Source organism: Equus quagga, chromosome 5, assembly GCF_021613505.1.
Source record: "Equus quagga isolate Etosha38 chromosome 5, UCLA_HA_Equagga_1.0, whole genome shotgun sequence".
Lineage (NCBI taxonomy): Eukaryota > Metazoa > Chordata > Mammalia > Perissodactyla > Equidae > Equus > Equus quagga.
In genome coordinates, this window is record NC_060271.1 from 136,050,134 (window position 1) to 136,059,905 (window position 9,772).

General features: G+C 39.1%; 1 pseudogene; it reads left to right on the plus strand.

Annotated features, from left to right (window-relative positions):
• The first annotated feature begins 1,823 nt into the window (after window positions 1-1,823).
• Window positions 1,824-7,148, plus strand: LOC124239701 (cytokine receptor-like factor 3; annotated as a pseudogene).
• The last annotated feature ends 2,624 nt before the right edge of the window (window positions 7,149-9,772 follow it).

Genomic DNA, 9,772 nt, shown 5'->3' on the forward strand with positions numbered 1-9,772 from the left:
GAAATGAAGCCAGCAAGACAACATTTGGATTTTGAAGCAGACAATAAGGAATTCAAGCTTGGACATACTTTTATTGATTTGTTTTCAGGTTGCAGGCAGAGCTAACGCCAAGAGCTAATGTATTTGTGAGTGCACATGACCTGTACAGAGAATTGGGGGGTTTCTGTGGTGCTTATAGTGTGAGTAAAAGTGGTGGGTGGCATGACTTGAATGGTTGTTTAGGGCTAAATCCTGAGAGGGCTTTAAGGACGAGCCTTCTGTCCATTAGAAAACAGAGTCAGCTGAATCTTGAATAATTAGTATGGTAGCAGGAGAAACAGATATGAGTCATTTCATTTTTTTAAATGACAGGAATGCAAAGAGGAAGGATGAGTCAAAGGTGACTCCAAGTCTTCAAATACTGCTAAAGGATTTGGGTAGGATTCATTTTGTTGAATGGTATTAAGTAGAATTGCGTGAATGTAACCATTACAGATTACAGCAGAGTGTGACTCGTTAGCGGGTCAGACTTCCAGCAAAGCCATGCATCTGGAACCCGTACAATCAGCATAAAGGAAAAGCTTGGCTGAACCACCAGCTGTCATAAAGTCATCTCATTTTATTCAGTTGCCTAGATAAAGATGAAGCAAACTAAACAAGGGCTCGCTGACAGATGACAAAAGGAACACTGGCCATCAAAGGCACAATAGAGAAAAAAATATAAAAGGCAGAGAGGACATTTGGCACAGAGGTAAATTGGTGGTGGTGGCCCTATAAATTGTTCTTGTTTAAACTGTTGATTTTGACTCATCCGAACAGTGTGTAAATGTATAGAAATAGGCATAACAAACTTTGGAATAGAATTTATAAAAATTGTTAAAATTTTTTAAATGCTAAAATTTTCATCACCTAAAACGTTTTATGTATGTAAGTAATCTCCTTGCCAAATAATATTGGACAAATAGCAAACAATGAACTAGTAAGCAGGATTAATATGTGGAGAAATAGAAATAGCAGCTATAACTTCTTTTCTTCCTTCGCTACTCATTCAACTGAATGGCATCTATTTAAAATTTTCTTCCACAGCTTCAACTTGTAATGCTATTTTGATACTGGAATTCTATAATAATAAATAAAATCAATTATATCAGGGATTCATTTGGGTCTTAACCATTTATACAATCCCATGTTCTACTGAGTTTCACCTACTGAACTAGAAATTATGTCAAAACACACACAAGATATGAGACAATGAAAATGAACCTCTCACTCCAGGATGTAAATACTAATGTGTATGTTTGAAGCTGTTTGTTGACATTTTTTTTCATATTGAAGCAACACAATGCTTACATCACAGCCATAGTCTCTTATAGTTATTGTTATCATTATTTTAAATGCCAAGAACCAGTGGTCTCTTTAATTGCTTCAATGTTATTACCCATATTAATTACTTATTTACCATATAGAGTTTTAGACATCCAGATTAAATTTTGGAAGACTGGTAGCAGAATAAGTCTTTGGCTTTCAAATTATTTAGTAAAAACTGAAGCACATAATGTTTTCTATAGTAAGATAGTTAGAAGTATGCACTTTTTGAGTAGAGAGTCATTCACGGAATATGGGATTAAGTGCACTAGAAAAGCTGTCCCTACCCCAAACCTAGATTCCGGGCAGGGCTTTATTTCTGATAGGATGTTTCCTTCCAGAACCAGAGTGAAGGGCCAGCTCTTAAAATGGGTTCAAGCCAAAATTCCCAAGGGCAGCTGAAGTCAAGAGACTGAGCAGTTGCCCCCAAAGCAGGACAAGGATTGTGAAAGGAAGTCCAAATCTGGAATTAGAAGGGGATGGAAATTGAACCATCCATTGTCCACAGACAATAAACACTGGTTAGCGTTTTGTTTTCTGTTACATGGCAAATCTATCCGACTGTGTTGGGATATTAAGTCATTGCGATAAATTCACAAAGTCAGTGTTGCAGTAGGAACTGAATGTTAGCTCAGATGAGATTCTTCTGAGGGCTTTCCAGGAAAACATTATGACGGATTGCAAATGTTACAAGTTTTCTGATCTTTTCAAAATTATTCTAACTTTCAAAAACCTCATCTTCCTCACCTGTGAAATGGAAATAATAAAAACGACAGCACAATGGTGTTTTGAAAATTGAATAGATAATAAAGATTTATGGTAGTTGACACAGAGGAGGTGACATATGACGTTAATCTGTCACCCCTCCCCTTAAGATGGAAGTGTTGCTCAGGTCTTAAAGTCTATTGGAAGGCACATGGGTAGTCTTAGAACTTCCAACCTTTTGTTTTCACGTCAAATCTCAGTTACATGTTAGAAGATAAGGGGAAGGAATTCCTTGGCAAACTCTTTTCCTCAGTGTTGAATTCCTTGGCATCTGTGGATTTCTACCTTCAAAAGACACCTGTTCTTGGTGGCAATAGAATACCTGTTCTTTGCCCAAATCGTAGAATGTACCAGACATGAAGGAAGATAGCCTTAGAAAGACAAATGGAGGAGTTTCACAGAGTCTCTGTTTGCATGGCATCCTGACTGCTCCTGTGGCTCACGGGAGATGAGAGCAGAGGTTAAGACCTAAAGGTCCTTAAGAGCGTTCTCTAAGTTTGTAGTAAAGGCAGAAATTTCACTCCCTATGTAATAGGTATGGTTACCAGAAAATGGCTAGTTAGTGACACAGCAGTCTATCAAACTTTCTTAAATGTCTTTCACAGGAGAAACTTAGAGAGGAAACGGGAGCAAACTTCATTTGCTTCCCAGAGTGTGGTAAGTGGAGATGTTTTAGACTAGTCTTTCTCAAAGAGGAAGGGGGTGGAGTGGAGAAGAGAGAAAATCTATCAGACAAGAGAACACTCATTCAACTCTTCTTGCTAAAAATCTAGATTATAGCCCAGATTGCCAAAGACTCATTCTTCTAATATTCAGCTGCTTCTTGATGTTTGTGGAAGAGCACTGAAGCCCAGTGCCTAAATTAGGAAGTCCACGGCCATTAGCAGGTTGTCTGTGGTTGAAGCCACCTTTTCCACACCTTAGGGTCAGGGAGTTTTCCGCTCCAGACTGAAGAAGAGAGGAATCTCCATGCAGAAGAACATATAGGAGCCCACAGGGATGGTTCAGCCTAACGTTATAGGACCTGAATCCTGAAGGTATAGATCGCATCGTCCTGCCTCTGGGGTTCTTCTGACTGTGTCATACAACTTCTCTGTGGGCCCCCACTGTGCCAGGTGAGTGTATTTTGCTTTGCAGAAGAGTTTTTCTTTTTAATGCTGTTTCCTAAATGAGAACGGTTGCTATACTCTCGAACAAGTCATAAAGCTTCAAACTCTGTGGGCTGTGATTCATTGACCTTGAAGCTATAAGGCAGAAATTCTATGTACAACATAGGACTTTTCAGGTAAGATCGTATTTCAGTGGCCCATGTGACGGTCTACTTACTTTTCCTAGACAAACTAAGGACTAGCCCACCATTTTGCACCTGGCTTCCACTCAGAAAAAAGAGAAGTTTCAAAAAGTGCAGCATAATTAAGTTCCCTAAGTACTTTGTTTTATCCATTTTAGCATTTTTAATTTTATATAGAGAACACGATTTACACACACTGTGTTCTCAGTGCCTAGCACTGTGCCTGGTCTACTGAACGTATTTAATAAATTTGTGGTAAAAAGGAAAAGGAGGAGAATATAAGAAAAAATGGATTAATACAAGAGGATAGGATGCACTAATTATCACATATGTCTTGCTTTTCCTCCATTGTTTACGTCTGTGAATCCTGGAGGGCCTTTAGCAGTTTTGTGCTGGTAACTGTCTCTTGACCCAACCTTCCTTTAGGACGAGCTTTGGGCGACACTCTAGTGCTCACACAGTGAGCCGGTCCTTCTCTCTCCATTGAGTTGAAGAGGGTACACTTCCCTAGCCACTCAGTTTTCAACTGACTCTGAGGTCATCCTCCTCCTCGTCATCATTAATTAATAATATGTTATTTCTACTGTCTGGAAATTTACAAAAGACTGTAATGATGCCTGTGCATGAATTTGGGAACTAACAGGCCTGGATTCTAATCATTTTCCATTTCTTATCATTGTGGGCACAGGGAGATGTTATTTAATACGAGTAACACTTTCTTCATCTCCAAGTTGGGTGTATGGAATTATTTCTCTATTCATTTATTAACAACATGTTTAAATGCACACCTCTCATGTGGGAGACATTATTCTAGGCCTGGACCCTTGCCCATCTGGAGCTGGCATTCTATTGAAGGAGAACAGGCAATAAAAAATAAGTACGTCCTAGAGTTACAGGAAAACGTACGTGCAGTGGGAAAAGCCAGAGCAGAGGGGAGAATGGAGGGGCGGAGTGTTGGCCACGTTAAATAGAACAGTGAAGGAAATCCTTTTGGAGAACTTAACTTCTCTGTAAAGACTTGAAGAACCTGTGGGGATAAAACCTCTGGGTCTGCGGGAAGGACCGTGCCGTCGGGGGGACAACAATCCTTTTGTTTCCTTTGATAAACAGCAAAGAGGTCAGGGTCACTAGGGAGAGGTAACATGGCCCAAAAAGGGAGAGTGGAGGGAATATCCTGATAAACCTTCAAGCTGCAGTAAGAAGACCGCTTTTATTCTGAGCGCAAGGAGAGCGCGCGAGGGTTTGCATGAAGGCTGCGCTGAAGCATCCTTCGCGTTTGAAAAGGCTGTGCTCGCACATGTGACGCATTTGCTTGTGCCACCGGCGTCCAGTTGTTTTCTTTTTCTTTTTTGTAACCCTGCTGGACTACAAAATCTGGAATTCTGGAAGCCACAGAGACACATTTTAACGCATTGTACAGACAGTATCCCCTCCACCTTTCAAATGACCCAGCACGTGGTACTGTGCACCACAGCCATTGCCTTTCAAAAGCTCTGGATGGTCAATAAACGTCTGTCAGATAAATGCATAAATAATCATGTTAAAATATCGTTCATAGTTTCCCGAGGTGAGAACTGGAATTGCTGAGCACCACAAAGAGAATAAACTCTGTGTGTATATATGTGTGCAAGAATGTTTATTTCATTCTCACATCAAATAGCAATGCTGTTCTACTTTCCCCCATTTTATAGATAGAGAAACTAAAGACCAGCCATTTTGATCTAGTGAGAGGTGGAAGCAGTTGAACCGGGTTTAACTCAGGTCCTCTGCCTGAAAAGCACAGACCTGTTGAACCACCCCTCCCTGACTTCACAGAGAAGCCCTCTTGTTTGTTTCTCTTGATTCTGACTTCCGTCTTAAAGTGTATTTTGCAGAATTCGGATTCCCAGTTAACACCCTCAGTTCTTTTCCATGTGAGAGTAGCTAACTCTCTCCTAACACAGGCACCCACTTGGCACCATATCTTTCTATATTTTTTTTTACACAGTACTTGACACAGGATATTTCACATAATAGATACCTGCTTAACTTGTTGATTAGTTTCAACCCAATTTTAAGCCATTCTTTAGAAATGCAGAAGATTTTCCTCAATAGGTATTTAACTTTCTTCCTTTGTACGCTGACCCATCTCTACAACGGCATTCCAAGCATCACTGCTGAGAAGGAGCAGGTGCCTGCCTCAAAGAGTTCTGCTTTTATTCTGTCAAGAGGGTACTCAGTTTATCAGACCACAAATAATGGGCAGAAACTGACCGAAAACAGAAATTCAATATTGCTTTAATTAGGCTGTGCTACTTGAGGATTCTCTTCAAAACAATAGTCTTAAAACTGTTATCAACATATTTAACAAAAGGGCATATTGGTAATACCTACCATCAGACCTGGCAATTAAATGAGCCAATGTATGTGTTTAGAAATATAAGTGGAGTTTGCCACACTTGGGACTGTGGGTGGCGGAGCTGCCGCAGAAGGCCCCTGAGAACCTGGAGGGAGCACAGAGCTGCCCGCCCAGCTGGGCCAGGGGCTGCAGGGGCTGCAAGAGGTGCAGAGATCAAGGAGAGCACATCATATGAGACATTACAAAAAAATCACAAGAGAGTTTAGAGTAAAATTCTACTTTACAAAATGATCTATTGCCTTCTTAATATAATCATCCTAATTAATGCTATGGAATGAATGAAGATAAATGAGTCATTAATATCTAGAAAGATATTAGTGGTAGGCAATGATCAGTTTAAAAGCAGAAAGAGAGGGGCAATAGGTTAAATGCATTACCAGGAGCGGTGGAATGGTTTGCTTGTCCTCGTATCATTTCTAAATGTAAAATGTTAGTAATGGTTCAGTTTTTCTCTACAGCTTGCTATATAATAAAAAAGTAGCTGGCATGAATAACCAAAAAGAAAAAAAAAGACAAAAAGTGCAGCGCAGAGAAGGGATATCCTCAAAAAGCATTTTAATGGCTCAAAGGGAACCATTGGGAAGCTCCTGAATGAGGACTTGTGACTCACTCAGTGGTGGACACCATTGAACAGGACACCACTGAGGCTTAGATGATCACCAGAAGCTCACAGAGCATGGAGCTGGAGCAGGGGATTCTGTCCCAAAGGTGAGATCACCTTTCTTGGTGGCATGGAACAGATCGAGAAAATGTGAGGCTTTACTAAAAGACCTCACACATTCAATTGGACAGCTTACCAGAAGTGCTTCCCTGGGTGATGATGACTCAGTTCTTAACATAGCAAAAGACCACATTTTTTAATCATGGAACTGTAGCATCTCACTGACTAGTATAGATAGAGGAACTAATAGAGAAACCTGGAGGCAGCCTAGTATAATGGAAGAAGGTGTATGATGACTTTAGAGCCCGTGATTTCAGGCTGCAGTTCCGTAAATGTACTTCGAACCATTTGGAGGATGTATATGTAGGCTCTGAAACTGAGCGCATAGTACTACTCATAGACCCCAATGTCGATCTGCAGCTCAGAGTCCATGCCTGAGGATATCACCAACAAGAGCAGAGTCCTTGGAGCATCCCCAATAGATCATTTCCCATTGGTGCCTCGTAAGTGGGCGGCTGACTCTGAGGAGTACAATCTGAGCAGTAAAAGAAATGTAGTACCCAAGAATGATTCTGAATTCTCAGGCACACTGCAGTGCGTCAACTTATTTCTGTGGGCACCTGTTAACATTCAGAGTTGAACCTGTAGGACAACGAATGACAAAGATTCTCTGCTTGACACAACACTAGCCAGGGTTGTCTGAGCCCTCTTCTCAATCAGTAAACTGATATACTCCCACTGGCAATATCTGGGACAATTTGAGCATAAAAATAAAAACTCTTGTTAATGGATTATAACCCACTGGATAAAACAGGAAAACCCAAGTCCTTATTGATATAAATAAATAAATGAGGAGCTTAAACCTTTGTTGAGAAAAGGAATAAAGTACCACCCCACAAAATACTTGTTAATTACAAAATGTGAAAGAGTAAGTTAAAAATAGAGAAGCCTGAGAGACGCCACCTTCAGCAAGTGGTCAAAGTTAACATCGTGAGCAATGGGACATCACGTGCTGCCATTTAGGATGCTGTAAGCACGCAGAGTCACTTCTGTGGGTTTTCCTGCCAAAGATGCCTGGCCTGGATGTAATCTTGAGCAATCATCAGACAGTTACAAATCGAGGGCCATTCTATAAAATGATGAGTCCATAGTCTTTAAAAGTGTCAAGTTTATGAAAATCAAGAAAAGCCTGAGGAGCTGTTTCAGGTTGTAGGAAATGAAAGAGAGTAACAGCAAGGTACAACTCTGAAATAGATCCTTTTCTACAAAGGACATCTGTGACAAGTGGGGAAGCTTCATGGGCTTTGCAAATTTCCTGATTTTGATGGTTGTGTCATGGTTATGTAGGAGAATATGTTGTTTGTACAAAAAAATACACTCATGTATCCAGGAGCAATGAAGCATCACATTGACAATTTATCCACAAATAATTGTTTAAAAGTTATTTGTACTTGTAATTTTTCTTTAAGTTTGAAAGTGATTCAAAATTATCAGATCAATGCATGGAGATGAAAAGATCTCTTGGCTTTGGTTTGACTGAGCCCAATGGAAACTCTATTTCTGTTTTAATTGATCTAATTCAAGTATATAAACTTTAAGTTTACAAAATTGCCTTTCAAATATTTCTGACGTTGTGTTCTCTTGAAATCTTGTCACCATTGATAACTATTTATATATGATTAAAATTATATTTCCCCACTGTGCTTATAAAATTTTCTAGCATATACCTATGTAAACAGCATAACTTAGCATAAATTCAGCTTCAGGCAACAAAAATCCAAGTCAATTGGTTAAACATATTGACTTTTAGTCTCTCCCATAGCAAGAAATCCAAAGGCAAGGGAGTTTGAGTTGGTTAAATCAGTGGTGCTTAGTGTAAACAGGGATCCAGAATTTTTTCTTCTTTCCACTGAACCCTCTTCAGTGTGTTGACCTTTGTCCACAGCTTTGTTCTCTGACAGCTGATACAGTTCCAAGCATCTCCTCATCATACAGCCATATGTATTCACCAAAGGAAAATTCCCTTCACATGATTCTTTACAAGAGTGAAGTAACCTTTTCTCAGAAGTGACCCCAAGAATTGTCTCATCATGCATGAGAATTCTCATAAACTTTTGCTTCAACCAAGCATTGGCAAGGAGGAACCACCAAAATTGGTTTAAAACAATCAAAATTGGCACTCTAAGACAGGTGGTGGTATGTGTGTGTGGGGGGGGGGGGGATGTTTCTTTCCCTGATTTCATGACATACTAAAGACGGATCTGGCTAAAAATAATTTGAGGCTCTTCTAGAAAAAAATAACAGAATGGCAGCAAAGCGTTTGAATAGGTAATCAAAATTTTTGCAACAATGAGTAAAATAGCTTGTAAACAGGAGGAAAAACATGTACCAGAAGAGGAAATGAATCTGAGCTGGCCGTGGATAAGCTCTACTACCACCCTTTTAGCCAAGAAACTTGTCTTCTTTGTCATGACAGGAACCCTTTCTATTATGATTTCAATAGATACACACACATTTTTGCATCACCTTTGCAGAAAAAGCACATATCTTTCAAGAATTATCACCCCTGTCCTCTATCTCCTGCTATTTTCCTCCCACTGCGAATATATGATAACAGTAAATGCTTCAGAAACATGGGACATTTGTTAGAGTTTCAAAGCAGTTCACCTGCAAAGCTACACATGAAGTATACTTGTATTAATGAGAAATGTTTTTCTGAAGAGAGGAGAGAGCAAAGAAATTTAAAAATGTACTTTTTATCAAATGCCAACAGTATATCAGACATCTTGTTATGTGGGACTATGAGTCTGGGGACATTTACACTTTCTGAAAGCATTTTGTAAGTAAGCAAGGGCTATATCTTTTGTCAGACTACAAGTATAAACTAGTGTATATGTATTTTATGGTGAATGTATTAAGAAGATCACCTAAGCATTTGCTCCTGTTCACATCAGAGGTGACTAATTGGAAAATACAATAATTTTTAAAATAAAAATTCTATTCCCCTCCTATGAATAACTGACTCTCTGTACATCTTGCATTACCAACTGGATTTTGTATATTTGTCAGTTAAGATATAATTTAATCTAATAAGCAGGGATGAATCCCAGAACACCATCCAAATAACTGAAAGATAAATGTAGTTGTTATCCTTTTTGTGGATTTTAGAAGTAGATAATTATTTATTTAATTTGCAATATATTTAATCTAGGTTCATATTATCCCATAATATACAAACTGCTTCTATTTCTAATAGAATGTATCAAAACTATATATATACATATATAAATAGGATATGAGGCAGCACCCAATA